A 27809-nucleotide genomic window follows, 5' to 3' on the forward strand; every position below is an offset into this window, starting at 1 on the left:
AGTCTACTAATGTTGAAACACATGAGTCAATAACGACCCTATGACTTACCTTAGAAAATAGATTAAGGAAAGGCAAACCTACATTTCTAGCATTTGTAGATTTAGGGAGAGCTTTTGACAACGTTGACTGGAATACTCTCTTTCAAATTCTGAAGGTGTCAGTGGTAAAATACAGGGAGCAAAAGGCTTTTTACAGTTTTTACAGAAACCAGATGGCAGTTATAAGAGTCGAGGTGCATGAAAGGGAAGCAGTGAATGGGAAAGGAGTGAGACAGGGTTGTAGCCTATCCCCAATGTTATTCTATGTGTGTATTGAGCAAGCAGTAAAGGAAAGAAAAGAAAAACTCGGAGTAGGAATTAAAATCCATGGACAAGAAATAAAAAATTTGAAGTTCACCGATGATAGCAAAGGACCTGGAAGAGCAGCTAAAGGGAATGGACAGTGTCTTGAAAGGAGTGGATATAAGATGAACATCAACAAAAACAAAATGAGCATAATGGAATGTAGTCGAATTAAATTGGGTGATCCTGAGGGAATTAGATTAGGAAATGAGACACTTAAAGCAGTAAATGAGTTTTGCTATTTGAAGAGCTAAATAACTGATGATGGTCGAAGTAGAGAGGATATGAAATGTAGACTGGCAATGGCAAGGAAAGCGTTTCTGATGATGAGAAATTTGTAAACATCGAGTATAGATTTAAGTGTCTATAAGTCTTTTTTAAAGGTATTTCTATCGAGTGTAGCCATGTATGGAAGTGAAACATGGACAATAAATAGTTTAGATGAGAAGAGAATAGAAGCTTTTGAAATGTGGTGCTACAGAAGAATGCTAAAGATTAGATGGGTAGATCACATAACTAATGAGGAGGTATTGAACAGAATTGCGGAGAAGTGAAATTTGTGGCACAACTTGACTAGAAGAAGGGAGCGGTTGGTAGGACATAATCTGAGGCATCAAGGGATTACCAGGTTAGTATTGGAGGGCAGCGTGGAGGGTAAAAATCGTAGAGGGAGACCAAGAGATGAATACACTAAACAGATTCAGAAGGATGTATGTTGTAGTAGGTACTGAGAGATGAAGAAGCTTGCACATGATAGAGTAGCTTGGAGAGCTGCATCAAACCAGTCTCTGGACTGAAGACCACAACTACAATAACTACAGCTACCTGTATATGTACTCAACGCAAACACAGTGTATGTCAGTAGTAGCCAATAAAGTATTCAAGAAGTGAAACTTTTTACGATAAGATATAAACACAGACTAGTTACACAGAAATTTTAACATATGCAGAAATAAATACATAACATTATAGATATAGCTGCAGTAACAACCATTTTCCAACAATGTAATAAAGCCGTGTTTAAGAAAGACAACCAGTTACAGTCGCCTGTGAGAATATTGATTGCCATCTGTGGGGATCTTCAGAAAACGCGTATATCGTATGCCAGCAAAGATGAAACTTGAGTGACACAGATGGTTCTTATGGAGTATCGATTTGCACTATCTACCAGAAGACACTTTCAGAGCTCCCCCAGCAACTGACGTTAAAACGCAGTGTAACGCAGGCAGACATGTAGAGGTGCGTGTCAGGTATAGCGGACTACTCTTATATTGTGGTGAAGGCAAAATAAATCTTGACTGACGCTGATGGTTACTGTGGAGGTGGTGTAGAAGTATCGATATGCAGGTTTCACACTTGTGACAGTTACCAACTGTTAAGAATTCTAAACTCTTCATGTGTGTTGTTTAAAATGACAGTTTTGTGGTGGAATTATTGTTTACTGAAGAGGTCACGTTCACAGATCACAGGAATGTAAATTTTAGAGAGATGCACTAATGGTAATGGAAAACTCAAATTGGTTTCTTTAGGTGTTCCACCAACGACAGTGGAGGATGGGTGAATGGTGTGCCATAATCGGACAGCACGTGATTGGATCTCATTACTTTGGTGCAACATTGAATGGGGAAAAGGACACACATTCTTGTGTAAATGGGTTACCCCTGTTATTAGAAAACGTGCCTCTGAGAACTCGTGAATCGATGTGTCTCCAAAAAAACCTGTCCATAATTTTTCGGTAGCATATTTCCAAACCAGGAGATGGGAAGGAGTTCTGTTCAGAGATAAGCAGCACCATTGCCCTTCCTGAAGCTACTGAACCTTCTTATTCTCGGGTCATGTGAAGCATGTTGTATACAAGGAGGTTCCATGGACTGTGGAAGATATGTGAGAGCTAATTACTATTGCATGCAAAGCGGTTAGTCCAGATACGTTGACAGCAGTCCGTTCATCTACACTGAAGTGCCAAGAAACTGGTACAGGCATACATATTCAAATTCAGAGATTTGCAAACAGGCAACATACGGCACTGCGGTCGACAACGCCTACATAAGACAACAAGTGTCTGGCGCAGTTGTCAGATCGGTTACTGCTGCTACAATGGGAGGTTCTCGAGATGCAAGTGAGTTTGTAAGTGGTGTTATAGTCGGCGCATGAGCCAAGGGACTCAGCATCTCTGAGCTAGCAATGGAGTGGGGATTTTCCCAGGCGACCACTTCACAAGTGTACCGTGTATATAAGGAATCTGCTAAAACATCAAATCTCTGACATCGCTGCGGGCGGGAACAGATCCTACAAGTTCGGGTCAAATGACGACTGAAGACAATCGTTCAACGCAACAGAAGTGCAACCCTTCCGCAAATTGTTGCAGATTTCAGTGCTAAGCCATCAACAAGTGTCAGCGTGCAAACCATTCAACGAAATTTCATCGATAGGGGCTGTCGGAGCCAAAGGCCCACTTGTGTACCCTTGATGACACACGACACAAAGCTTATCACCCCGTCAGGGCTCGTCAACACCGACACTGGGCTGTTGACGACTGGAAACTTGTTGCCAGGTCAGACGAGTATCGTTTCAAATTGTATTGAGTGGATAGACATGCAGAGGTATGGAGACAACCTCATGAATCCATGGACCCTGCATGTCAGCAGGGGATGGTCCAAACTGGCGGAGGCTCTGTAATGTCTTGGGGCGTGTGCAGTTGGAGTAATATGGAATCCCCGATACGTTTAGATATGACCCTGACAGGTGACACATATGTAAGAATCCTGTCTGATCACCTGCATCCATTCATGTCCATTGTACATTCCCACGGACTTGGGAAATGGCAGCAGGGCAATGTAATACCCCACACTTCCAGAATTGCTACAGATTGGCTCCGGGAACACTCTTCTGAGTTTAAATACTTCTGCTGTCCACCACACTCCCAAGACATGAAAATTATTGAGCATATCTGGGATGCCTTGCAGCATGCTGTTCAGAAGAGAACCCCACCCATTCGTACTCTTGCGGATTTATGGAGAGCCCTGCAGGATTCATGGTGTCATTTCCCTCCAACACTGCTTCAGACATTAGTCGAGTCCCTGCAAAGTCGTGTTGCAGTACTTCGGCCTGCTTGCAGGAACCCTACTCGATATTAGGCACGTGTACCAGGTTCTTTGGCTCTTCAGTGTATGATACAGCTTGGACGAATGTGTAGTGACATGGATTCTGATTTGGAATATAGTCTTTAAAAACTCAACTACAGAAATGTGGTGACATATAATATTGTCTTCACTGATTTTTGTTCACAATCTATGATTTTATTTATTCCATTTGTTATTTGTGCACTTTTTGACTGATGTGCAAATGACACAACATATGTAAAACAAAAAGTAGAAATACTTCTAATTTCATTTTAAATAATTTTTTCATGAAATGAGAAATTTTGTAACTAACAACCATTCGACTGACATTAAAGATTCATGAGTGTCGTCTCCCTAGGCAGGAGAAGCCAACGTTTCGGCCATGGTTACAGCGGCCCCAGAAGAAGGCAGTTGTAACCAAGGCCAAAACATCTGTTTCCCCAGCATAATTGTTTTCAGGTTATCATGCGGTATGGTACATAAAAAAAATTATTTCAATTGACTCTGGCCTCGGAAGCCTAAAAATTACACTAACATCAACATTCCTTTGCAAACAGCAGATGCCCTCACTGATATCGGACAGTTTGTTGAACAATGTGAGAAGTAAAAATAGTAGACTTTTTCTTCTTAATGCTGGATGAATGTTTTTTCAGTGAAATAATATTTTATTTGATTACAGGATGTATATATAGCCACCTCAGTTGCACAAAATTTTTGTGAAATTGACCATGGTTTCGACTGCACTAGGGTAATCTCCATCAGAATAAAAAATTAGATGGTGTCATTACATGTAATCCATGTAATTAAATAACGTATGGTTGCTGGATCTCATCCAATAATGATGTTTAAAATTTCAACATTTTGTTTGGTACGAAACTTTCTAAGGGCTAACCCCCTTGGTTGATGTTGCTCCTTAACCCGGCAGTGAAGTTCCCCTTGTAAAGTGGCGTAAACTTCCGGATAGCGGACCATTCAACGACACCAAAGTAGCCACATTTCATGTATTTTTACTTCATACCTTCTTATAAAACAGTTGTACAATGACGTGAAAAAAGTCATAATATATCTCAAAATATGGTGCCCAATCTCCTTTTGCCTCACATACCGCACCAACTCGACGGGCATGACGGAACAAGTCGTTGGAGCTCCCCTGTAGAAATATTGAGCCATACCACCTCTATAGTAATCCATAACTGCGAAAGTGTTGCCGGATGCAGGTTTTTCTGCACGAACTGACTTCTCTGTTATGTGCCAGAAAATTTAGAAGGGATTAATGTCGTGCGATCTGGGTGTCCAAATCATCCGCATTTGGGAACATGACGTCGATAATGGCTGCAATTCCCTCCAAGTAGCTGAACATACACATTTCCAGTCAATGATCGGATCAGTTGGACCTGTGTATTCCATGTAAACACAGTCCACGCCATTATGGGACCACCACCAGCTTACACAGTGCCATGTTGAAAAGTATGAGTAGAGGAAGAGGCATTTAAAGAACTGCTGTGAGATGCAATTGGCTGTGCGGAACACTACACTACAAACTCACAAAAGAAGAAACTGCACTCGCAGAAGATGAGGATATATGGGGTAACACATCACTGTTGGATAAAGAAATCGAATATTAGATTGTGAAGCATACCCAGGTGCAGACATAGAAAAGCATAATTGAGTTGTAATAACCCACATATTGGAACTTAAGAGGAGTGGGAAGAAGGAGAATATGTTGGAATGGAAAGGAGAGAATGAGAAAATGTGACAATTGTCTGAGAACCTTCTAAAGCACATAAGCATCAAGAGTAGAAGTAGTTCAGTAGAAGAGGTACAAATATAATGAAGGGAGAGATAGTTACAGCAGGTCAGGCTATTCCAAGTAATCTTGTTAGGTGAATTTTTTCGCTTCTTCCACTGCTGTATCTTTACAAAGTTCGAAATTAAGGAAGTTGTTGCACTCTTTTCTGCCACTTTTTTTTGCCTCTGCCTGTTTCGCTAGCCCTGCGACATATGCTGTGTAAAGTTTGCTATCCATTCTTTTCAGCTGGTCTTCTAAGTCTTCTGTATCCTATCAATAAACTAAAGTCTACCACTTGCTTTACCACTGATTGAGCCTATGTGATCATTCCATTTCATACCACTAAAAATTGTTACATCCAGGTATTTGTATGAGCTGGCCAATTCTAATAGTGACTCATTGATATTATGGTCATAGCACACTACGACTTTTCGTTTTATGAAGTACACAATTTTACATTTCTGAACATTTAAAGCAAGCTGCCAACCTTTTTTGCACCACATGGAAATCTCATCAAGATATGAACGAATATTTATACAACTTCTCTCAGATAGAACTTCGTTATAGATAACTACATCATCTGCAAAAAGCCAGATATTAATATTAATATACAACATGAACAGCAAGGCTCCCAAAACACTGTCTTGGGGTACACTCAAACTTGCTTTGTTACCCTCAATTTCAGTTGCTGTCTCATGCACTAGGGACTGGACACCAACTTTGTTGCCACTTTCGACCAGATGGGATCTGTAAAAGATCACCTGACAATATTCTGCTGTGGTGGTTATTGAAGCATCATGCATACATCAAGAAACATTAACCTATGACAGTTTTCTCTAGAATCACAGTTGTTTATTATAAAATATTGTTAATTTTTTAACCACTCTCTACTCTGTTTTATCTAAATAATCCTTGACTTCATAGTATGAAATATTTAAGATGAATTCTTGAACTTATTTCTTAAATAGTTGGGTTTTAGTAGTCTATTTAATCTCTTTGGCCAGTTCTTTTGTAGAAAATACTGTTTGTATTTGTTTATTACTGGTAAATGTAAGTTTCAAATTTAAATTTATCCATGTTATATGGTTTCAGATCCGTGACTGCATTATGAGATTATGAGGAATAATTTTATACTGCTGCAGTCACTTTGTACTAATATTTCACTAGCACAATGCATTTCGGTAGTATGCTGCCATTATCAGGTGCATTATGCAGTTATACATCAGATGATAGATTATATACATTAGCTGTGTGTGCCAGTGGGGTTAAGAATGGAAAAATAAACCTGCATGTAAGGATAAATCTGTTACTGCATGTACATTGTGTGAATAACATGATTAGGTAATATATATTAATATGTTTACTTACTTTTTTTTGCAATTTCATTTTTTGGCGCACAGAGCGCAATAATAGGTAAATACAACTTAGCATTTTCACAAACGTCTGTTTTAACTTTCCAAAGAGTTTTAAAATCTAAGATAAACTACTTACAATTTCAAAGAGAGTTTACAGCTTTCAAGAGAGTAATAAAATCTAATCTAAACTACTTAGAATTTCAAAGACAGTAATGTGTACCTGTAGTGAAGATGAAAACCTTTATCTAGATGTATTGGCAATATGGAGAATGTTACATGGATGCTTGTTGAAAACTATTCTGCCAATGAAATATACGTTTAATGTTGGAGAGGTTTCTGAAGAAGTTAACATTATTACTTTCAATCTTATCATTTAATAATACATCTCCATGTCCTGCACCGTGAACGAATATTTCCAGTTCTTCATATAAGTCCATTTGGTATCCCTTATCCTTTTCATGTAATATATGAAAATCATTCGCAATATCATGGAATGGGTGACCTGTGTCTTTTATGTGAGTGGCTATTGCTGATCTATTGTAATTGTCCATGTGGTAAGCATTTATGTGTTCATTATATCTTGTTTGGAAGTTATCTCAGTTTGGCCTATATAAAGGGACCTAAAGGTATTACATACTATTTTATAGATGCCTGATTGTGACCGTTTATCAGTCTGTGTGTGTAGATTGTGTCTCAGTGAGTGTTGCAGTTTGTTGTGTGTTGTAAAGGCAATGTTAATGTTGTGTGGTCTGAGAATATTTGCTATTTTGTAGGAGAGTTTGCCTGTGAAAGGTATGCAAGCTGTGGATTTCTTTTTCATTTCATGTATGGAAGGTGGTTTATCATTGTTTTTTCCATTTTTGTGTTAGATTATCAATTAATACTTCATCATAGCCATTTTTTGATGCTATTTGTTTTATTCTGCTGACCTCATCAATATGTGCATATTTATCTATTGGGTTATTGTTGTCTCTGTTAACTAGTGCTCTGTATGCAGCAAGTTTGTGTGTTGTGGGGTGACAGGATGAGCTGTGTATGGTGGTATCTGTTGCTGTTGCCTACCTGTAAACTTTGAAGCTGTGAGTTGCTTTCTTTACTGATGTTTAGATCATGGAAACTGATGCTACCATTGCACTCATATTCCACTGTGAATTTTATGTTGTCAAGTGTACCAGCTACACTTGAGCCCATTGCAAGGCCTCTATGTTGCATGTAGATTTTATTATTAAATGTAAAATAGTTGTAGTTTAGTACTAGGTCCATGAATTCAATAATTTTGGGCAATGATAGTTTTTGATATTTTATAAAGTTTGACCTGATGATTTTGAGTGTTTCAGGTATGGGAACGTTAGTGCACAGGATTGTAACATCAAATGATACAAGTTATTTCTGTAGTTAAACTTGGAGTGAATACAGGAACAACTATGTAACTATATGGCATTTTTGTACATACTGATGACAGGACTCTAAGGCATGGTGTGCAGATGACACTTTGCTAATGTATTATGAAATAATGAATTATTTTCTCTCTTCAAGCAGAAATCCATGCTTAGTTTCTTATGGTCAGTGTTAGTTTATTACAAGATTAACAATTATAAATCTCTCTTAGGTTTTCATTTACTTCTTCTGATAAGATTTCTTGTGTTTTATGTGTTAGTTCATTGTTTTTTGCCATAAGCAAAACGAAATTTTTCTGCGCATCTAACATTTTGTAGAAAGCCAAAAATAAAATTGATTCTAATATGTTGCAACGATGATAGATCGTAACCCTGCATTAAATTTTTATAATCAATCACTTCTATCACTCCTGTCTGGCATTTCAACATCTTGTAGATTATTCGTCTGGCTTTGTGCTTTAGCCCCAATCTTTTCGTTATTTTGAACATCTTATTCCATCTTAAACCGTTGAAGGTCTTTTTCTGTATCCTAAATTGCTTTGAAGATATTTAAATGTTTCTTGACTTAGCCTTCGTTCACTAAACTTAATGGTGATAATTACTTCTTGTGGTTCCTTTTCCCATCCTGAAACCAAATTGCTTTTGTTGATCTCAGTTGGTCTTTAGTTTTTGTTGCAATTATCCTATGTATTATTCTGATCAACAAAGAAGCATGCCTTGTCAGTATAATCGTCCGATAGCTTTCACAAGTATCAGAGATACGTTCTTTTGTAATGTGATGGTAATAATTTTCCAGAAATCTCCCCTTTCAAAGGTGTATGATAGCAGCTCAAATAACATGCCAATTCCTACAACTTGATTGAGCTCAGATTATTAAGCGCTCTATCAGACACCACTTGTTTCTTGCACATTAGCTTCATATTTCGGAATAATTCCTCTCTCTATTCGTGTCTACCGCAGCTTTCAGTCTCAGTTTTTTCAGCATGGTAGATGTTGTCGAAACATCAGTCTCAAATGCTAAACGACGCAACTGTTTTCTCGGACTTGTTTCTAAGCTCTCTGAGATCTCGTCCATTCGAATGAAAACCAATACAGCAACTGTTGGAGTCCGAAGAACGCAGCGGAGTGTATGCGACTATCAAAACAAAACATGTTTCTCCAATACTGGTTTTTGGGCAACTTCGGGTGAAACACTTGCGACTTAACGTGAAATACATTAGCAAACATTCTCCAATTGCTACCCACCAGGTCGTTTATGAACAAATATGTTCCAAAAGAAATAGCTTATTTAATAAATTTTCCTTTCGCCAGGATAGAAACACAATTACAACGTTCCTAGGAAGTGAAAAATTGAAACTTCTGAATAACCCGCATAAAGAGTTCAGTTTGAAACCGTAGTGGCGCTGCAGCTTGTTTGTAGCAAAACGACGGCACCATAGGAACGATCGTTTTGTTTGCTACAATTAACAAAATCGGAGTCCATTGTTAAAGAGAAACGTGCGTTTCACCTACATTTCCATGAAGAACCACAGCCTCACAAACAGATTTATGACTGGCATCGAAAATACGTAGGAGACGGTGGCATTTGCAAACGGAGAAACACTGGACGACCATGCACATCAGATGGAAATAACGAATGCATCCGTAAAACTTACAAAAGGTACCCCACCAGATCCACAACATGAGTAAGCAATGAACTCAAAATTTCTCAACCAACGGCATGGCCAATTCTAAAACATTGTCTGCATCAGAAGTCGTACGAACTGCAAATATTGCAAGCACTGCATCCTGATGACTGGTGCGAATTTTGCAGTGCTATCTAAGAGGACATGGAAGGGAGCAATTTTTATGAACGATGAATTTTTTTTGTGAATCTACTTTTCCTTTGGGCATTATTCGTCATGAAAGAGATTCACCTATGTCTTCTGTGGCATTTATGTGAATGAAGTTGAAAGGGTACAACATTCTTCATTATTCTTGTCAGAACAACATATTTTTTGTAAAAATAACTCACTTTCAATTAATACAGCGAAGCCAGATACCAGTGTAGGAAAGAATGACAATTTATTTATTTAATTGATCACATGTGCACTCCCACAAAACAAATCCCTACATCCAGTTTGGTGAGATCAGTGAAATGAATGAATGTATGGTCGTCTGCTAACCGCAGATAGTGAATGTGAATATATGATCGTCTTTGAGACGATCTTTTGGTCACCTTTGGTGGAACCAAAGAGATGGAATTTACCGGAGCTTTGAGCGCCTGAAATGTGGCTGACCAATGGGTAGCATGGTCTTCCCCCACCTCGACGAAGGTGCGAGATGATCTGAAGAACGGCCATGTTTCAGCACTCTGCCGTTGAATCTAGTGTCGGTAAGACCTGTCTTAGGTGTGCTCCGTACAGAAAAAAGAGTGTAGACATGGTATGCACGTGAAACACTTAAGGGTAGTTCGGAATAATAATTTCTCTATTTCAGGAACTTTTGTGGGGAGAATTAAATGTCAGGCAGGTAATATTAAGGGGGTCGTAGTTCGGAAGTGACCAACGGTCACAATGAAACCACGTGTAGCAATAAGTTGAAATAATTCCGAGTGCTTAAGTTAAGCTGAATTACTAGCGTGTGTACTATAAGTTTGAAATATTTCAGAAATGGCGTGTGCAGGACTTGTAATTAGAGACGAGTACTTCCACGTTGTGAGTACTGTGTGAGTCTCAATCTGTGTATGAGACAAAGGGTAAAGAGAAGTAGTCGTCCATGGTATCAGTTGAGGACTCGCGTGTGTGATGAATATGTTCTTAATATTACTTTGCGTGTTATGTTTCCGTGTGACGCTTGATTCAAATACTCTGAGAAAGAAGCAAGGTGAGTCAGGCGTCTATTTAGCAACGCCACTTGGTTTGCATTGCACAGGAAGACGTGCGTATATCCTCCAGAGTTCATAGTAGGAAAGAAAAATTACGAAGTGGGGCAGTGTCGTGTGAAACTGGGTTAAATACTAATTGAAGTGCGAAAGCTGGAAGTGATGTGATTATAACGTTGTGACTATTCATTGTATTGTATGTTGCCAGTGTGATGTATTTCATGAAATTTAAGTATGTGTGGTTGGCATGGGAGAGTAACAAGGTAGTTTCAGAGGCTGTGGGTTATGCATGTTCCTTTTTGTACCGCTCGGTCTGGAGGAAATTTTCGTAATGCTGGGTGTGAGAGTCGAAGTGTGAGATATAGAAAAAGATCCACCATCCTATCCAGAAAGTGCACTGTAGCGTTAAATAATTACGAGACCATAAGATAGAGAATCACCAATGTAAAGCCATGCCCACTGGGCGGAATTTCTCATGTGTTATTGTTGTAGGTTATAGAATTTGTGTGTTTAGGTTATAGAATTTATCGGAATAAATAAGATAGTGAAAAGAAAAAGATTGGTGGCCTTTTCCTTCGAATTGTATGTTGTCATGATATCCAGAATTTATAATGTGTACGCCACTCATATTCAGTGCGATGGCCACTTGTTGATCTAAGCCGTTAAATAAGAAAGAAAATGTGGTATTGCCAGTGCGTAGTGAACAGTCAGAGTTGTGTAAATTACTAACAGTCAGATGTGCGTTTCCGTTTCCGTTGCGTAATATTCAAACAGGAGAATAACTTGTAACTTAATTGTGAGTACTAGAGTTCATGTGACTCGATAAATAAGAATGAGTCCACTCGTTTGGCAGACCACTCATCTTGCAGGCCTGACTGCTTGATGCCACAGTATGAGCAAGGCATGTGGGTGCCTCTCAAAGTTTATGGACGATATTTTTTAGTGAGAACAGTCACAGGAATGTCGTCTGTAGACATGCTTGAAAACTGGCTATATCCTCAACTCCAAAGTGGTTCAAGTAACTTCGTCTTCTCGCAACACAGTGCCCTGCCTCATTTCTCCAACCATGTCCAACGTTACCTGAAATAGCACTATTGCAGTACGTAGATTGAAAGATGAGGAGCAGAAAGTCAGTTTCGACGTCTATGGCCTCGCAGATCTCCAGACCTTCCCCTTACGAATTTTATCTGTGAGGGTTGTAATGAGCTCACCTATAAATGTTCCACAATTGTTCTTCATAATGACATTGCTACGTAATGTTGCAACAAGTATTGCCAAGTTCAAGGATAGGATTCAATTGATTTAAATGATAATTGGTTTGGTACTTACGGCTTCAGGGTCTGGGTTTCTTTTCCTGCTCCGCAATATTCTATAAAAGGAAGTTTTGTGCATTGTTTAATAACTTTGAAGAATTAATAATTTCAGTTTACCGCAGCTGTTTATTTTTATTTTCTCATTCGAGTGCACACATTTTCACAAATACTGCATAAACGTCTTCAAAATAACACAAAGGAAATGTATCGTATTCATAAAATCCAAAGACTTTCATCGAAAATCTGTCTGATCATGAGCTGAGACCAACATGAACCGAACTCTAAAAAAGCTAATCCCACTCTGATGAACTCTGACACAGTCCTGATGTGCCAAAAAATTGTGTATACCAGGTGACCAAAAAGTCAGTATAAATTTGAAAACTGAATAAATCACGGAATAATGTAGATAGAGAGGTACAAATTGACACACATGCTTGGAATGACATGGGGTTTTATTAGAACGGAAAAAATACAAAAGTTCAAAAAATGTCTGACAGATGCCGCTTCATCTGATCAGAATAGCAATAATTAGCATAACAAAGTAAGACAAAGCAAAGATGATGTTCTTTACAGGAAATGCTCAATATGTCCACCATCATTCCTCAATAATAGCTGTCGTCGAGGAATAATGTGAACAGCACTGTAAAGCATGTCCAGAGTTATGGTGAGGCATTGGTGCAAGAGATCTTTCATGCATCTATCAATATGGGGTGGAGCGCCATCCTGCATCCTGCATCTAATAAAATCCCATGTCATTCCAAGCATGTGGGTCAATTTTTACCTCTCTATCCACTTTAGTCCGTGGTTTATTAAGTTTACAAATTTATACTGACTTTTTGATCACCCGATATATTACAGACCCAAGTCCCAGAATCTTGCAGAACCGGAAATAAATCAATTTCACATTCAGGTAGCTTTCATTATTGAAAATATTCATCACTTTTGATTTGTATATTGTTTCCTGAAAATAATTATTTACATGAAAATTTAAAGATCTAATGGTTAATAACAAAGGTTGCAAATTTTGAAAATACTGAAAATTTAGGCTTGCTTTAGGAAACATAATTAGCTTTCGTAATTAAGAATTAGATAATTTACATAATAAAGTCAATTCAAGTCTGGCTAATATTTATATGGTATCTAGCAGTTCATTACGTTAGCAGAAGTTCTGGGGATGCTACATTCATTACAGCTTCCATAAAAGACACCCTTTTTGTGCCACTTATGGCTGGTACTCTTTAAGATCAGCGACACCTAACTGCTGAAGCTGTGAATTAGATAGCTAGATAGGAACTGATTCATGTGTTGCACGAAACTAGCTACTTTTTGATGAACTGTGGTACCGTGTTGAAGCTGCATGGGAAGCTGTACCTATACTCGCCATCCAAGCTGTGTTTGACTCAATGCCCAGGCGTATCAAGGCCGTTATCATGGCCAAAGGTGGTTGTTCTGGGTACTGATTTCTCGGGATCTTTGCTCCCGAACTGCGTGAAAATGTAATCACATGTCAGTTCTAGTATAATATATTTGTCCAATGAATACCCGTTTATCGTCTGCATTTCTTCTTGGTGTAGCAATTTTAATGGCCAGTAGTGTATTAAGATGTACCGGGATTCAGAAGTCCAGGCGCTGAGAACATCCAGTGGCAGTAATGGTGCTCTCTGTGCCCTCTGAATTGGGTGACCAGATATGGACGTCTAAGCTGGTAGCTTACATACACACATGGCCAGTTCATTCGTGTGTTTGCGATACAGAACAATAAAACACCTAAGAACTACGGAACTGCGCAAAAATGGTGCAACCCTGAACGAAGTAACGTGTATTGGTAGCAACTGATAAGGCTATTAATACTGTCAAACACTTGGTGGAGACTGTTCGATCCGGAATGGAAAATAAAACCAAGTATGTGGTTCTTCTGGATAGGATCGCTTCTCACCGATGGTTACTGCAGAGCACAGAGTTTCCTCACATTTACCGCACAATGATTTGTCCATTCGCAACCCACGTTAAGGATCTGATACGTCGTCCATTGGAGAGAAGAGCACCTGGGCTATCTGTCGGACGCCTACGATCTCTCCGCGATCAAATGACGGCTGGCGTAGGTTAGATTAGATTAGGCAAGTACACGGTACAAGATAAATGTTGCAGATGGTCACCGTCATTATTCTGTGTTTCATAGTTCAAAGCTGGTCACACGATCTTAACAGTCTCTCTCCGTTGTTCCTGGTCTTCAGCACGTCGGAGCAGCTGGCCCCACAGTAGCTTTCTCTTCTCCTTTAGGTAGTCCAGCCATCATCTCGATGGTCTTCCGCGCAAACAGTTCCCTTGAATTTTGCCTTGGATGATCATCTTTTTCAAGTTATCCTCCTGTCAGAGACCTATGTGAGTGAAGAACTGGAGATTCTACAGGAAAAAAATACTGGACAATCTCTTCCTTACCCTATGTTCTTGAAAGACTGATTTTCTGGTTCGTTTGTTCATCCGTGATATTCTCGGCGTCGTCTTCTATGTCTACATCTCAAAAGCATCAATTCTTATACGGTCCCCTTCAGTTGTTGTCTGAGTTTCAGTCACATAAAGTTCCTGAAGGATTAATTTGTTGTTTCGTTCGTCCTTCCATGAAATCCTCAGTAGCCCCCTGCACCTCCATATCTGGAAACAGTCACTTATTTTGTGGTCCCGTACACTTACTGTCGAAATTCCAGGGCCATAAAAGAAAACTGGAAAGGGTATGATGTACAGTTTTGCTCAAAACTATTTTGTAGAGTTAATAAATTTCGAAAACGAGTTGCTTAGGAAAAAATTTAAGTGTAAGAACATAATCAACAACTCCGTATAAAGTGCACTCTATATCATACAATTACAATCTTTACATAAATAATAAAACACAAATGAACAAATTACATAGGTTTAAAAGAATTTTATTGAAACTTGTTGTTGTTGTGGTCTTCAGTCCTGAGACTGGTTTGGTGCAGCTCCCCATGCTACTCTATCCTGTGCAAGCTTCTTCATCTCCAAGTAACTACTGCAACCTACATCCTTCTCAATCTACTTAGTATATTCATCTCTTGGTCTCTCTCTACGATTTTAACCCTCAAGCTGTTCTCCAATGCTAAACTGGTGATCCCTTGATGCCTAAGAACATGTCCTACAACAGATCCCTTCTTTTTGTCAAGTTGTTCCACAAATTCCTCTTCTCTCCAAGTATATCCAGTACCTCCTCCATAGTTACATGGTCTACCCATCTAATCTTCAGCATTCTTCTGTAGTACCACATTCCGAAAGCTGTTATTCTCTTCTAGTCTAAACTGTTTATCGTCCATGTTTCACTTCCATACGTGGCTACACTCCATACAAATATTTTCAGAACAGACTCTCTGACACTTAAATCGATACTCGATGTTAAATTTCTCTTCTTCAGAAACGCTTTCCTTGCGGTTGCCAGTCTACATTTTATATCCTCTCTACTTCGACCATCGTCAGTTATTTTGCTCCCCAAATAGCAAAACTCATCTGCTACTTTAAGTGACTCATCTCCTAATCTAATTCCCTGAGCATCACCTGATTTAATTCGACTACATTCCATTATCCTCGTTTTGCTTTTGTTGATATTCATCTTATATCCTCCTTTCAAGGTACTGTCCATTCCATTCAATTGTTCTTCCAGGTCCTCTGCTGTCTCTGAGAAAATTACAATGTCATCGGCAAGCCTCAAAATTTTTATTTCTTCTTCATGGATTTTAATTCCTACTCCAAATTTTTCTTTTGTTTCCTTTACTGTTTGCTCAATATACAGATTGAATAACATCAGGGATAGGCTACAACTCTGTGTCACTCTCTTCCAAACCACTGCTTCCCTTTCATGCCACTCGACTCTTATAACTGCCATCTGGTTCCTGTACAAATTGTAAATAGCCTTTCGCTCCTTGTGTTTGACCCCCGCCACCGTCAGAATTTGAAAGTGAGTATTCCAGTTGATATTGTCAAAAGCTTTCTCTGAGTCTGCATATGGTAGAAAAGTAGGTCTGCCATTCCTTAATCTATCTTCTAAGATAAGTCGTAGGGTCAGTATTGCCTCCAACGTTTATATGGAATCAAAACTGATCTTTACCGAGGTCGGCTTCCACCAGTTTTTCCATTCGTCTCTAAAGAATTCGTTTAGTATTTCGCAGTTGTGACTTATTAAAATGATAGTTCGGTAATTTGCACACCTGTCAACACCTGCTTTCTTTGGGATTGGAATTATTATGTTCTTCTTGAAGTCTGAGGATATTTCGCTTGTCGCATACGTCTTGATTACCAGATGGTAGAGTTTTGTCAGGGCTAGCTCTCCCAGGGCAATCAGCAGTTCTAATGGAATGATGTCTACCGCGGGGCCTTGTTTCGACTTAGGTCTTTCAGTGCTGTGTCAAATTCTCCATGGAGTATCATATCTCCCATATCATCTTCATCTACGTACTCTTCCATTTCCATAATATTACCCTCAAGTACATCGCCTTGTATAGACCGTCTACATACTCATTCCACCTCTCCGCTTTCTCTTCTTTGCTTAGAAATGGTTTTCCAATTGAACTCATGATATTCATACAAGTCGATCTCTTTACTCAAAAGGTCTCTCTAATGTTCCTGTAGGCAGTATCTACCCTACCCCTAGTGATATATGCCTCTACATGCTTAGATTTGTCCTCTATATATAGCCATTTTGCACTTCTTGTCGATGTCATTTTGAGACGTTTGTATTCCTTTTTGTCATCTTCATTTACTGCATTTTTTTATTTTCTCCTTTTATCAGTTAAATTCAATATCTCTTCTGTTACCGAAGGATTTCTACTACCCTCGTCTTCTTTCCTACTTGACTCTCTGCTATCTACACTTTTTCATCTTTCAAATCTACCCATTCTTCTTCTATTGTATTTCTTTCCCGCATTCTTGTCAGTCTCTCTGCAACTGTCTACAACCTCTGGTTCTTTCAGTTTATCCAGGTCCCATCTCCTTAAATTCCCACCTTTTTGCAGTTTCTTCAGTTTTAATCTACAGTTCATATACAATAGATTGTGGTCAGAGTCCACATCTGCCCCTGGAAATGTCTTAAAATTTAAAACCTTGTTAGTAAATGTCTGTCTTACTATTATATGATCTATCTGAAACCTTCCAGGGTCTCCAGGCCTCTTCCCCGTATACAACTTCCTTTCATGATTCTTAAACCAAGTGTTACCTATGATTAAGCTATGCTCTGTGCAAAATTCTACCAGGCGGCTTCCTCTTTCATTCTTTACCCCCATTCCATATTCACCTACTACCTTTCCTTCTTTTCCTTTTCCTACTATCGAATTCAGGTACCCCATGACAATTAAATTTTCGTCTCCCATAGATATCTCAATAATTTCTTTTATCGGCTCGTATATTTCTTCAATCTGTTCGTCATCTGCGAAGCTAGTTGGCATATAAACTTGTACTACTGTGGTAGACGTGTATTCGTGCCTATCTTGGTTACAATAATGCATTCACTATGCTGTTCGTAGTAGCTTACCAGCGCTCCTATTCTTTATTCATTAGTAAACCTACTCCTGCATTAACACCATTTGATTTTGCATTTATAACCCTGTATTCACCTGCCCAGAAGTCTTGTTCCTCCGGCCACCGAAATTCACTAAGTCCCACTATATATAACTTTAACCTATCCATTTCCGTTTTTAAATTCTCTGATCTGCCTACCCGACTGAGAGTCTGACACTCCACGCTCCGATCAGTAGAATGCCAGTTTTGTTTGTCCTGATAACGACGTTCTCCTGAGTAGCCCCCCCCCCCCCCCCCCCCCAAGAGATCCGAAAGGGGGACTATTTTACCTCCGGAATATTTTACCGAAGACGACGCCATCATCATTTAACCGTACAGTAAAGCTGCATGCCTTAGGGAAAAATTATGGCTGTAGTTTCACCTTGCTTTCAGTCGTTGGCAGTACCAGCACAACAAGGCCGTTTTGGTTAATGTTGCAGATCAGTCAATCATCCAGATTGTTGCCCCTACAACTACTGTAATGGCTTTTGCCCCTGTTCAGGAACCACACGTAATGAAGTAATGAAGTCTTGACCGATTGAAACTTAAGAGAAGAAAAACAATAATGAAGTCTTGACCCGTCATTTTCTTGGCTTAATACTTGGTTCCATAGCCCTTTGCGTGTGTTAGTGCAGCAGACCTAGATGACGTAGAATTCACGAGTTTGGCCAATCGTAGGTGTGGAATCATCTTCCATTCCTTACAGAATTCCTTGTTGAAAGCGTACTTGCTGGTGCAGTTCTGTTGGCGAACACGTCTGTCCAGCTCGACCCAAAGATATTCTATGGGGGCTTAAGTCTGGAGTTTAGCTCCACCATTCGAATACCTTTATTTTGTGCTGCTTCAGAACTGTCTTCACATAGCCAAAAGTGTGCTTTGGATCGTTATCATGCTGGAATTCCCAATTAAGTGAGGTATTATATGGTCTGTTAATATTTCACCATACTTCAGAATATCCATTACCCCATGAATTCTGAAGACAGGATCTATACTCCTTCCTGAGAAACAGCACCACTTCAAGGTACTTCCTCCACCGCGCTTCATAGTGGGTACTTCGTACTTTCTGTCATGCCTCTTGTTTTTCGGCCGTCGAACGTACTGTAATCCACTCTGAAGAGAAGAGATTGAAGTTGCTTTCATAACTCCATAGACTTTTTGCCTAGTCGTCAGTGGTCAATTACACGTACTTCTTAGCAAACTGTTGTCTTACCTTCGTATTTTTCGCACTTATGATAGGTTTCCGAGATGCTCACCAACCATTGAGATCTAGAGCTACTACCCGACGTTTAACTGTCGAAACGTGGACGTTCATCCGGTGTTTTACCTGTAGATCATCGCGTATCGCCTGAGCTGATTTTTTGGTATAAGCCATCGATTGCCTTCGGATGGTCCTATCTTCTTTTTGGGTTGTTTTTCGGGGCCGATCACTTCGTGCGTTGTTTTCTATCGTCCTTCTTTTTTCCCGAAGCCAGACGCAGGCACTCACGCGCAAAGAAGTACTGAGTTTGGCCTTGTCTCAGTGTTGTTAACACAATTTGTTCAAAATACACTGAGTATTCTTTAGATATTACTGTAAATAAATAAAATTATTAAAATTATATTTTCTTTATGTAGTTAGGTTTGTACAGTATTCCCATTCTACAAAATGAACCTCTTGGAAACATTGTTTACGGCTAAAATCCATGCTTACCTGTACTCCGTAATTAATACATGTAGCCGCGGCGAGGTGAAACACTCTTGTGCCGAACAACCGTTTTGTTACGGTTTCGCATATCGGTAAACACGCCTACCAACCTAGTAGGTCAACTACATAATAGTTTTGAGCGATAAAGCATACGAAAAATCAATTGGAATAAAGCAGAAGCGTAATAAATCAGAAGTCTCTCTGTCCACAAACATTGTAATTATGCTTCTGACCTTTGCAGTTTCTGTGAAATAAAACATTTAATTGTTCTCCTTCTTCATGAAAATCTGTACATATGGAGAACAGGAGCGCTAGAATCAAACTTCCTGATGCATCCATGACGGCCTCTTCGATGTGGAGAGGAAGCAAATTTTCCCGATTGTAAAGGGACATCCTCCTCTAGTATCACTTTCACTCAACAGTAGCAGTTGACAGCAGAAATATTTTTCCAATTTTGGACAGGTCAGTATTATGACAGCTGTTGTTGTGAAAAAATTCATATATTATATTTCAAGCTGAAATTTATGAAAAGGAATTACTTTGTCGTCGTTGTTACAATCGATATGTACTAGTTCTGAATCTACAGTTAAACCTGTTTTTTTAGAAACGTTTGAAATTACAAATTATTTGGCACAGTTATGATATCCATTATTAATTACACAATCTAGTACTGTTCATTATGTTTATTTCTGGATTCATTAATAAAATAATAATCTAAACTAATAGAAACCGACTTGTCAAGAAAAACTGTAAACCCTTAGGGATACTATTATTACCGCAGAGTGAGGTAGTAGTAAGCATGCCTCTGATGTGATCGTACGTATTTTCCTATTTTCTACGAAAAGTGTAATTTCGGATCTGTTACTGTAAAAATTCAAGGCAGTTTGAAATAGTAAAATGTGAGACAGTAAATTATCGTGAAGACAAAAATTCTACATAGACAAATTGTTCAAATGGCTCTAAGCACAATGGGACTTAACAGCTGAGGTCATCAGTCCCCTAGACTTAGAACTAATTAAACCTAACTAAGGTAAGGACATCACACACATCCATGCCCGAGGCTGGATTCGAACCTGCGACCGTAGCAGCAGCGCGGTTCCGGACTGAAGCGCCTAGAACCGCTCGGCCACAGCGACCGGCTTCTGCAAAGACAGCCTTCAAAGTTATTTAGATCAACTGAACCAAGAGAACTTAAAATCTGAGAATTTCAGCTTAAAGAATCAGACCCTTAGACATGGAGAAATAGAGCTAACTATGCGAGAAAAGATGTATAAGACGTTTATTTTAAATGTTACTCCTCTCGAATGTTCTGAAAAGACTTCAATATCGTGGACGATACCAACAACAAGAAAGGGAGGGGTGGATTACACGGTGCACCTCTGACGACCTCGTCGGTTTGGTGGGCGGAGGGTTGTTAGAAGCCAGACTGGTGACGTTCTAGAGAGGAGAGGTTTATGATATGTGTTACAAACCGGACACAATAGGAAGGTCCAGGCCCCTTTGCTTTTTTCTTTTATCACTCGTTTATTACATCAGAGAAACACACATTTTAAGACAAAATTTAACTACATGAAATATTGCTCCCAGTAAAGGTTAACATAAGCAGTGGCAAAACTTACTTGTCTTAAGGGTTTCTGCTGGCAACAAACTTTAAGGAGGCAATGTAAGGTTTATATCAGTTTAGCTCAAACACGTAGCTAGTGATTGAATCACGACACAGACACTTTAACAATTTCGGCAACAAATAAATAGCGTGAATTTGTACTCACAGTAACCAACTAATCAACAGCCTTGCCAATGAATAAGTAGTAGGCCATTTGGAACGAATTAGCAACACCCAGCAACTAGGGGAGTTAATACCAACAGTCTTTAAAAGTCTTGCTCCCCATTGAATAAACAAACTTACAGTAATTAAATGAATAACAAATCAAACACACTACGCTCCACTCAAACTCTTCAGTGGAAGCCAAGTCAAGATGAAGATTCCATTAACTGACTAGCGCTGAAGTCACAGTAAAGCTGATCTCTGTGTTCCCAGACACACATGGGGCAGACTTATACAAGACAAAAAAATGGCTCTGAGCACTATGGGACTCAACTTCTGAGGTCATTAGTCCCCTAGAACTTAGAACTAGTTAAACCTAACTAACCTAAGGACATCACACACATCCATTCCCGAGGCAGGATTCGAACCTGCGACCGTAGCGGTCTCGCAGTTCCAGACTAGAACCGTACGGCTACTTCGGCCGGCTATACAAGACAAGATTTTGAAGTGAGCACATCAGTAAAACTGGTAGTAGAGCTAACTCGTGCCACTGAAAATTAAGGTACTAGACCAGGGCACAAGGTGGTACACAGTGAGGTTGCCTTAGTGCTATACTGCGCTCCAAAATATTAATTCAAATGGCCAATTCAAAATTAAGTACACATAAACCAGCATTAGTTAACAAGGAGTGACACCAGGTCGCAAGTTTAGCTCTACCCAAAGGCAGTGTAAACGCTAAGGCCACACTTAAAAGGCCACCAAAACTGGTTACAAAAAAGTCTTATACATTTGCTCCTTTTCTTTAAAAGAAACACTAGGCTGCTTAACTTCTGCTGGACGTCCGGTATGGCTCATGTAGGATACACCAGGCAGCAACCCAAGCTAGGCGGTTTTCAAGGCACGGCGAGCAAAATCAGGAGAGCAGACAGGCAGGCAGCCAACACATATCCTCATCCTGAACCGGCAGACCGCGTACAACCAACTCCACATATACGTGGTTGCTTCCCACCTTGTACCTCGCGGCGTCTCAACAGGTAGCCCGAGCAAACGTCAACTGCCACTCGCTCCGCGAATGCGGAAAACAACAAGGCAAGCAAAGAGGTGTGCGGACATTTGCCACGCCGGACATTTGGCACGATTTTACCTGCTCCAAAGGGTTGGTCCCTTGTCTCCCCCTCCCCCTCCTCCTCCTCCTCCTCCTCCTCCTCCTCACCCACCGCTCGACCCGCAGCAAAGGTGCTTACTGAGCCTTTCTGCTGGTTACTTAACATAGGACCAGAATCTCTATGGATTTTCCGCCACATTTCTAGAGATAGTTTCGTTGTGGAAACTATTAAATGCATCTCGCATTGAAATCCGCACCAAATTTCGAGCCTCAGTAAAACTTCGCCAGTCTTGGAGATTTTGCGCTCATCTAAATTATACGTGCCTTTTTTGGTGCTCCTGCAGCAGCTTTCTGTCGTGTTTTGTGTACCGTCAGGAATCAGTTCCGTCTGTTATTAATTTATTTGGTATGAATCTCTCGAGTGCTGTTAATACTATTTCTTTGAACTTAAGTCACATATGGTCTTCACATTGGAAGGATTGGAGACTGTCTCTTAGAAAGACGTCAACCGAATATTTAGTTGCTTTTATAAAAAGATATATTTCGCGTTTAGTTTTGGTGAATTGCTTTGTTACGAAATTGAGCCTCGCAAAGACTGCGTGTTCACTGATCCCTGTATCCGTCGTGATGCTCAGGATTATTTGTGGCTAAGAGCTCAAGTGTGTTTTCGTAACCATTTACAATTTGAACGGCTTCGTAAACTAATTGTTCAAAATAATTAAAAAAACATTTAGCACAATTACGGAAGTTGTTTTCTATCTACAATAGGGTCTGAAAATATATTTTTGTCAACATACGGAAGGTAGATTGAAGTCACTGCCAACTATAATTGTATGAGTAGGGTACCTATTCCAGTTTTCTTTGAAATGTTCAGCCACTGTTTCATCTGATACCGCGGGTCGGTGAAAGGAGCCAGCTATTAATTTATTCCGGTTGTCGAATATAACCTCTGCCATACTAAATCACAGGAACTATCTGCTTCAATGTCGCTTGTGAGCTGGAACACACGTTACATTATTTTTCCTTAAGTTGTGCTTCTTGTTTCTGTTTTAGTGGAGATCTTTACAATTACGGTTTTTCCCTCCAAAACCTCGGATGCGTGCTCTGTGACCCTGTTAATACCAGAGCTAAACAATATAGAACAACAACGTATGTTACAAGCATAGCATTTTGTATTACTTCATTTCCGTATTTCTAACATTTTAAAATTTTACGTCAGCTTTAGATGACATGTCAATCACAAATGTTCTTATCTCTGTTTATGAGCGTACTTTCAGTCATGTTTTGAACATTGTCCTGGTACACTTTATTGACTAATGTCTCGCCGCAAGGGATATCGGATTTTAGAGAGTAAATTAATATGGAGTATGTCGTTCTTCTTTTCAAACATTCACATACCCATTTCTTCTTTCCTTATTGTCTTTTGGGCATGCAGTTGTAGTAATTAAAGTAGGCACAAATGCAGTGATCAAAAAGAAATGATTAGCGTACATTCGAATTCTCTTTACATCGTTCCTTTCTTGTTGCTCCCATATCGATGGACTGTTTCTTTCGCAATCAGTAAGCGTGAAAGGAAGGTACCGTACAGACAGACGGATCTATATTTATACTTGGCTAATTACATACTGACATAATCGTCGGTATTGGATCCGTTTCCCAGAAGTTATAAATAGTTCGCCGGCCGTGGTGGCCACGCGGTTAAAGGCGCTACAGTCTGGAACCGCGCGGCCGCTACGGTCGCAGGTTCGAATCCTGCCTCGGGCATGGACGTGTGTGATGTCCTTAGGTTAGTTAGGTTTAAGTAGTTCTAAGTTCTAGGGGACTGATGACTTTAGAAGTTAAGTCTCATAGTGCTCAGAGCCATAAATAGTTCGATTTCGGAAAAGAAGCTCTGTATTTGGCCAAGATCTCGAAGAAGAAGGTCCGTTACGTACTTTTTGTATCGAGTAAGATGTGGAGACGGCGGTTTGAAAGCGGACAGAAGAAGTACGAGGAAGGGCGTCCCTTACCTGAGGGGTCGCTACTCAAGCTACCTGGCGAAGGGGCAAGAGTGGCAGATGTCCGGCGTGGCAAATGTCCTGCGTGGCAAATGTCCGGCATTCAATCGAAGATAAGTACCATCGAAGGATCGATATTGGACATCCAAGGGACTGTCGCGCCAGTAACGAGCGCCACGACTCAGTTTGTTCCCCTTCGCGGGGCACCCAGTACCCGCACGCCCCCGCTCCCGCACAGCCCCCGCCCACGCTTCGCCTGCTGACTCGGTTCCGGCCGCGGGATCCCCGCGCTCTGCCCTGCGCGACGCCCAGCGTCGCGGCGCTCCACGTCGCGGCGCGCCCCGGCGCACTCGGCCGTCCGCCGCTTCCTCACTCGCTTCCTGTTCCCGCGGCCAATTTTAGCCGCCGTTGCCTGCGCCTCTCCAGGTCGTGCGCTTCCTTTTTCCCCTCGTGTCCCCGCCTCGACCTTTCCGCTCTCATTTGTCTCCATTCCCGTTTTAAAGCGAGACCTCGGCCCGAGCGCCGCGCCGCCCCTTGACTTAAGCTCGTGGAGTGTTGTCTCGTCTAGCCGAATATCTGGTTCCGGAGTGATCGTCAGCCCAAGCATACAGACACTGTTGTCGGTCGGGACGTTTAAAGGCGCGAGCCACGGGTCTGCGGTCACGACGGTTCCACTAGAGCAGTGGTTGCAAGCCTGGGCGTAATTACCCCCTGAGGGGAAAAATGAGATTTTCTGACGGATAAAAAACCAAAAGAGTGTGACTGTGTTTCAGACTTAAAACTAAATTCACATCTAAAACATCACAAATTTGCAAGACTTTAACACTGATTATATACACTACTGACCATTGAAATTGCTACACCACGAAGATGACGTGCTACAGACGCGAGATTTAACCGACACGAAGAAGATGCTGTGATATGCAAATGATTAGCTTTTGCAGAGCATTCACAGAAGGCTGGTGCCGGTGGCAACACCTACAACGAGCTGACATGAGGGAAGTTTCCAAACGATTTCTCATACACAAACAGCAGTTGACCGGCGTTGCCTGGTGAAACGTTGTTGTGACGCCTCGTGTAAGGAGGAGAAATGCGTACCACCACGTTTCCGACTTTGATAAAGGTCGGATTGTAGCCTATTGCGATTGCGGATCGCTACATTGCTGCTCGCGTTGGTCGAGATCCAATGACTATTAGCAGAATATGGAATCGGTGGGTTCAGGAGGGTAATACGGAACGCCGTGCTGGATCCCAACGCTCTCGTAGCACTAGCAGTCGAGATGACAGGCATCTTATCCGCATGGCTGTAACGGATCGTGCAGCCACGTCTCGATCCCAGAGTCAACAGATGGGGACGTTTGCAAGACAACAACCATCTGCACGAACAGTTCGACGACGTTTGCAACAGTATGGACTATTAGCTCGGAGACCATGGCTGCGGTTACCCTTGACGCTGCATCACAGACAGGAGCCCCTGCGATGGTGTACTCAACGACGAACCTGGGTGCACGAATGGCAAAACGTCATTTTTTCGGATGAATCCAGGTTCTGTTTAAGGCATCATAATGGCCGCATCCGTGTTTGGCGACATCGTGGTGAACGGACTGGCTCGTCACAATACGCCAGTCACTACTCTTGATGAACTGTGGTATCGTGTTGAAGCTGCATGGGCAGCTGTACCTGTACACACTATCCAAGCTCTGTTTGACTCAATGCCCAGGAGAATCAAGGTCGTTATTACGGCCAGAGGTGGTTGTTCTGGGTACTGATTTCTCAGGATGTATGCACCCATATTGCGTGAAAATGTAATCACATGTCAGTTCTAGTATAATATAATTGTCCAGTGAATACCCGTTTATCATCTGCATTTCTTCTTGGTGTAGTAATTTTTATGGCCAGTAGTGTAAGTTATCAGTAATTATTTTTTCCACAGTTACTAGCATTAACGCATGGCACTATGCGGTGGCTGTCACAGGTACCACATATAGACCATGTACTTTATACTCTGAACTGTACGTCTATGAAAGTGAAAATAAGACATACACTGCACGCCAAAGAAACTCGTATAGAGATGCGCATTCAAATACAGATATATGCAAACACGCGGAATACGACGTTGCGATTGGCAACGCCTGTATAAAACAACAAGTCTCTGGCGCAGTTGTTACATCGGTTACTGCTGCTACAATGGCAAGTTATCAAGATACATAAGTGAACTTAAACGTGATGTCATAGTCGGTGCATGAGCGATGGGACACAGCATCTTCGAGGTAGCAATGAAGTGGTGATTTTCCCGTGCGACCATTTCACGAGTGTACCGTGAATATCAGGAACCTGGTAAAACATCAAATCTCCGACATCGTGCGGCCGGGTCCAGATCCTACAACAAAGGGTCGAACGACGACTGAAAACAATCGTTCAACGTGACATAAGTGCAACCCTTCGGCAAATTGTTGTAGATTTCAGTGCTGGGCCATCAACATCATCTATATGGATTTTCGGAGGCCTGCTGGTACCCTTGATGACTGCACGACACAAAGCCTTACGCCTCGCCTGGACTCGTCCAACATTGGACTGTTGATGAGTGGAAATATGTTGCCTGGTCGGACGAGTCTCGTTTCAAATTGTGTCGAGCGGATGGGCGTATACGAGTATGGAAACAACCGGATGAGTCCATGGACCCTGCATGTCAGCAGGAGACTGTTCAAGCTGGTGGAGGCTCTGGAGTGGTGTGGGGCTTGTGCAGCTGGAGTGATATGGGACCCCTGATACGTCTAGCTACTAGTCTGACAGGTGACACGTGCTTAAGCATCCTGTCTGATCAGCTGCATTCATTCATGTCCATTGTGCATTCTGACACCCCACACGAGTTGCTACAGACTGGCTCCAGGAACACTCTTCTGAGTTTAAACACTTCCGCTGTCCACCAAACTCCCCAGATGTGAACATTATTGAGCATATCTGGGATGCCTTGCAGCGTCCTATTCAGAAAAGGTCTCCACCCCCTCGTTCTCTTACCGATTTATGGACAGCCCTACAGGACTCGCGGCGTCAACTCCCTCCAGCACTGTTTCAGACATTGGTCGAATCCATGCCACGTCGTGTGCGGCCCTTCTGCGTGCTCGCGGGAGCCCTACGCGACATTATGCAGGTGTACCAGTTTCTTTGGCTCGTCAGTGTATAACAAGCGCTAAGTATCGCGTTTAAAATGTCTTCTACATGTTGTAGGTAGTTCCTGCAGTCGATCAGAAATTGCTTCATTACTTATTTACTATGAAACAGTTCTATGACCTAACTGGCACCACGACACTATAGTGCTGTACACACATTTAATATTATTACTGTTGTTATTAGAGTGGTCAGATACAAAGCGTTAACACCCTGAAGTCTTGCAATGTCTGCCACTTCAGAAGTACGGAGTCCAGCAGTCAAGTGATTTATAAACAGTACAATTCACGCATTTTAACTAGATGGGTTTTAAATGATGATGCATGGTGTGGGTGTAGCAGATGGCGATAGCG

Source organism: Schistocerca piceifrons, chromosome 8 (assembly GCF_021461385.2).
Source record: "Schistocerca piceifrons isolate TAMUIC-IGC-003096 chromosome 8, iqSchPice1.1, whole genome shotgun sequence".
Classification (NCBI taxonomy): Eukaryota; Metazoa; Arthropoda; class Insecta; order Orthoptera; family Acrididae; genus Schistocerca; species Schistocerca piceifrons.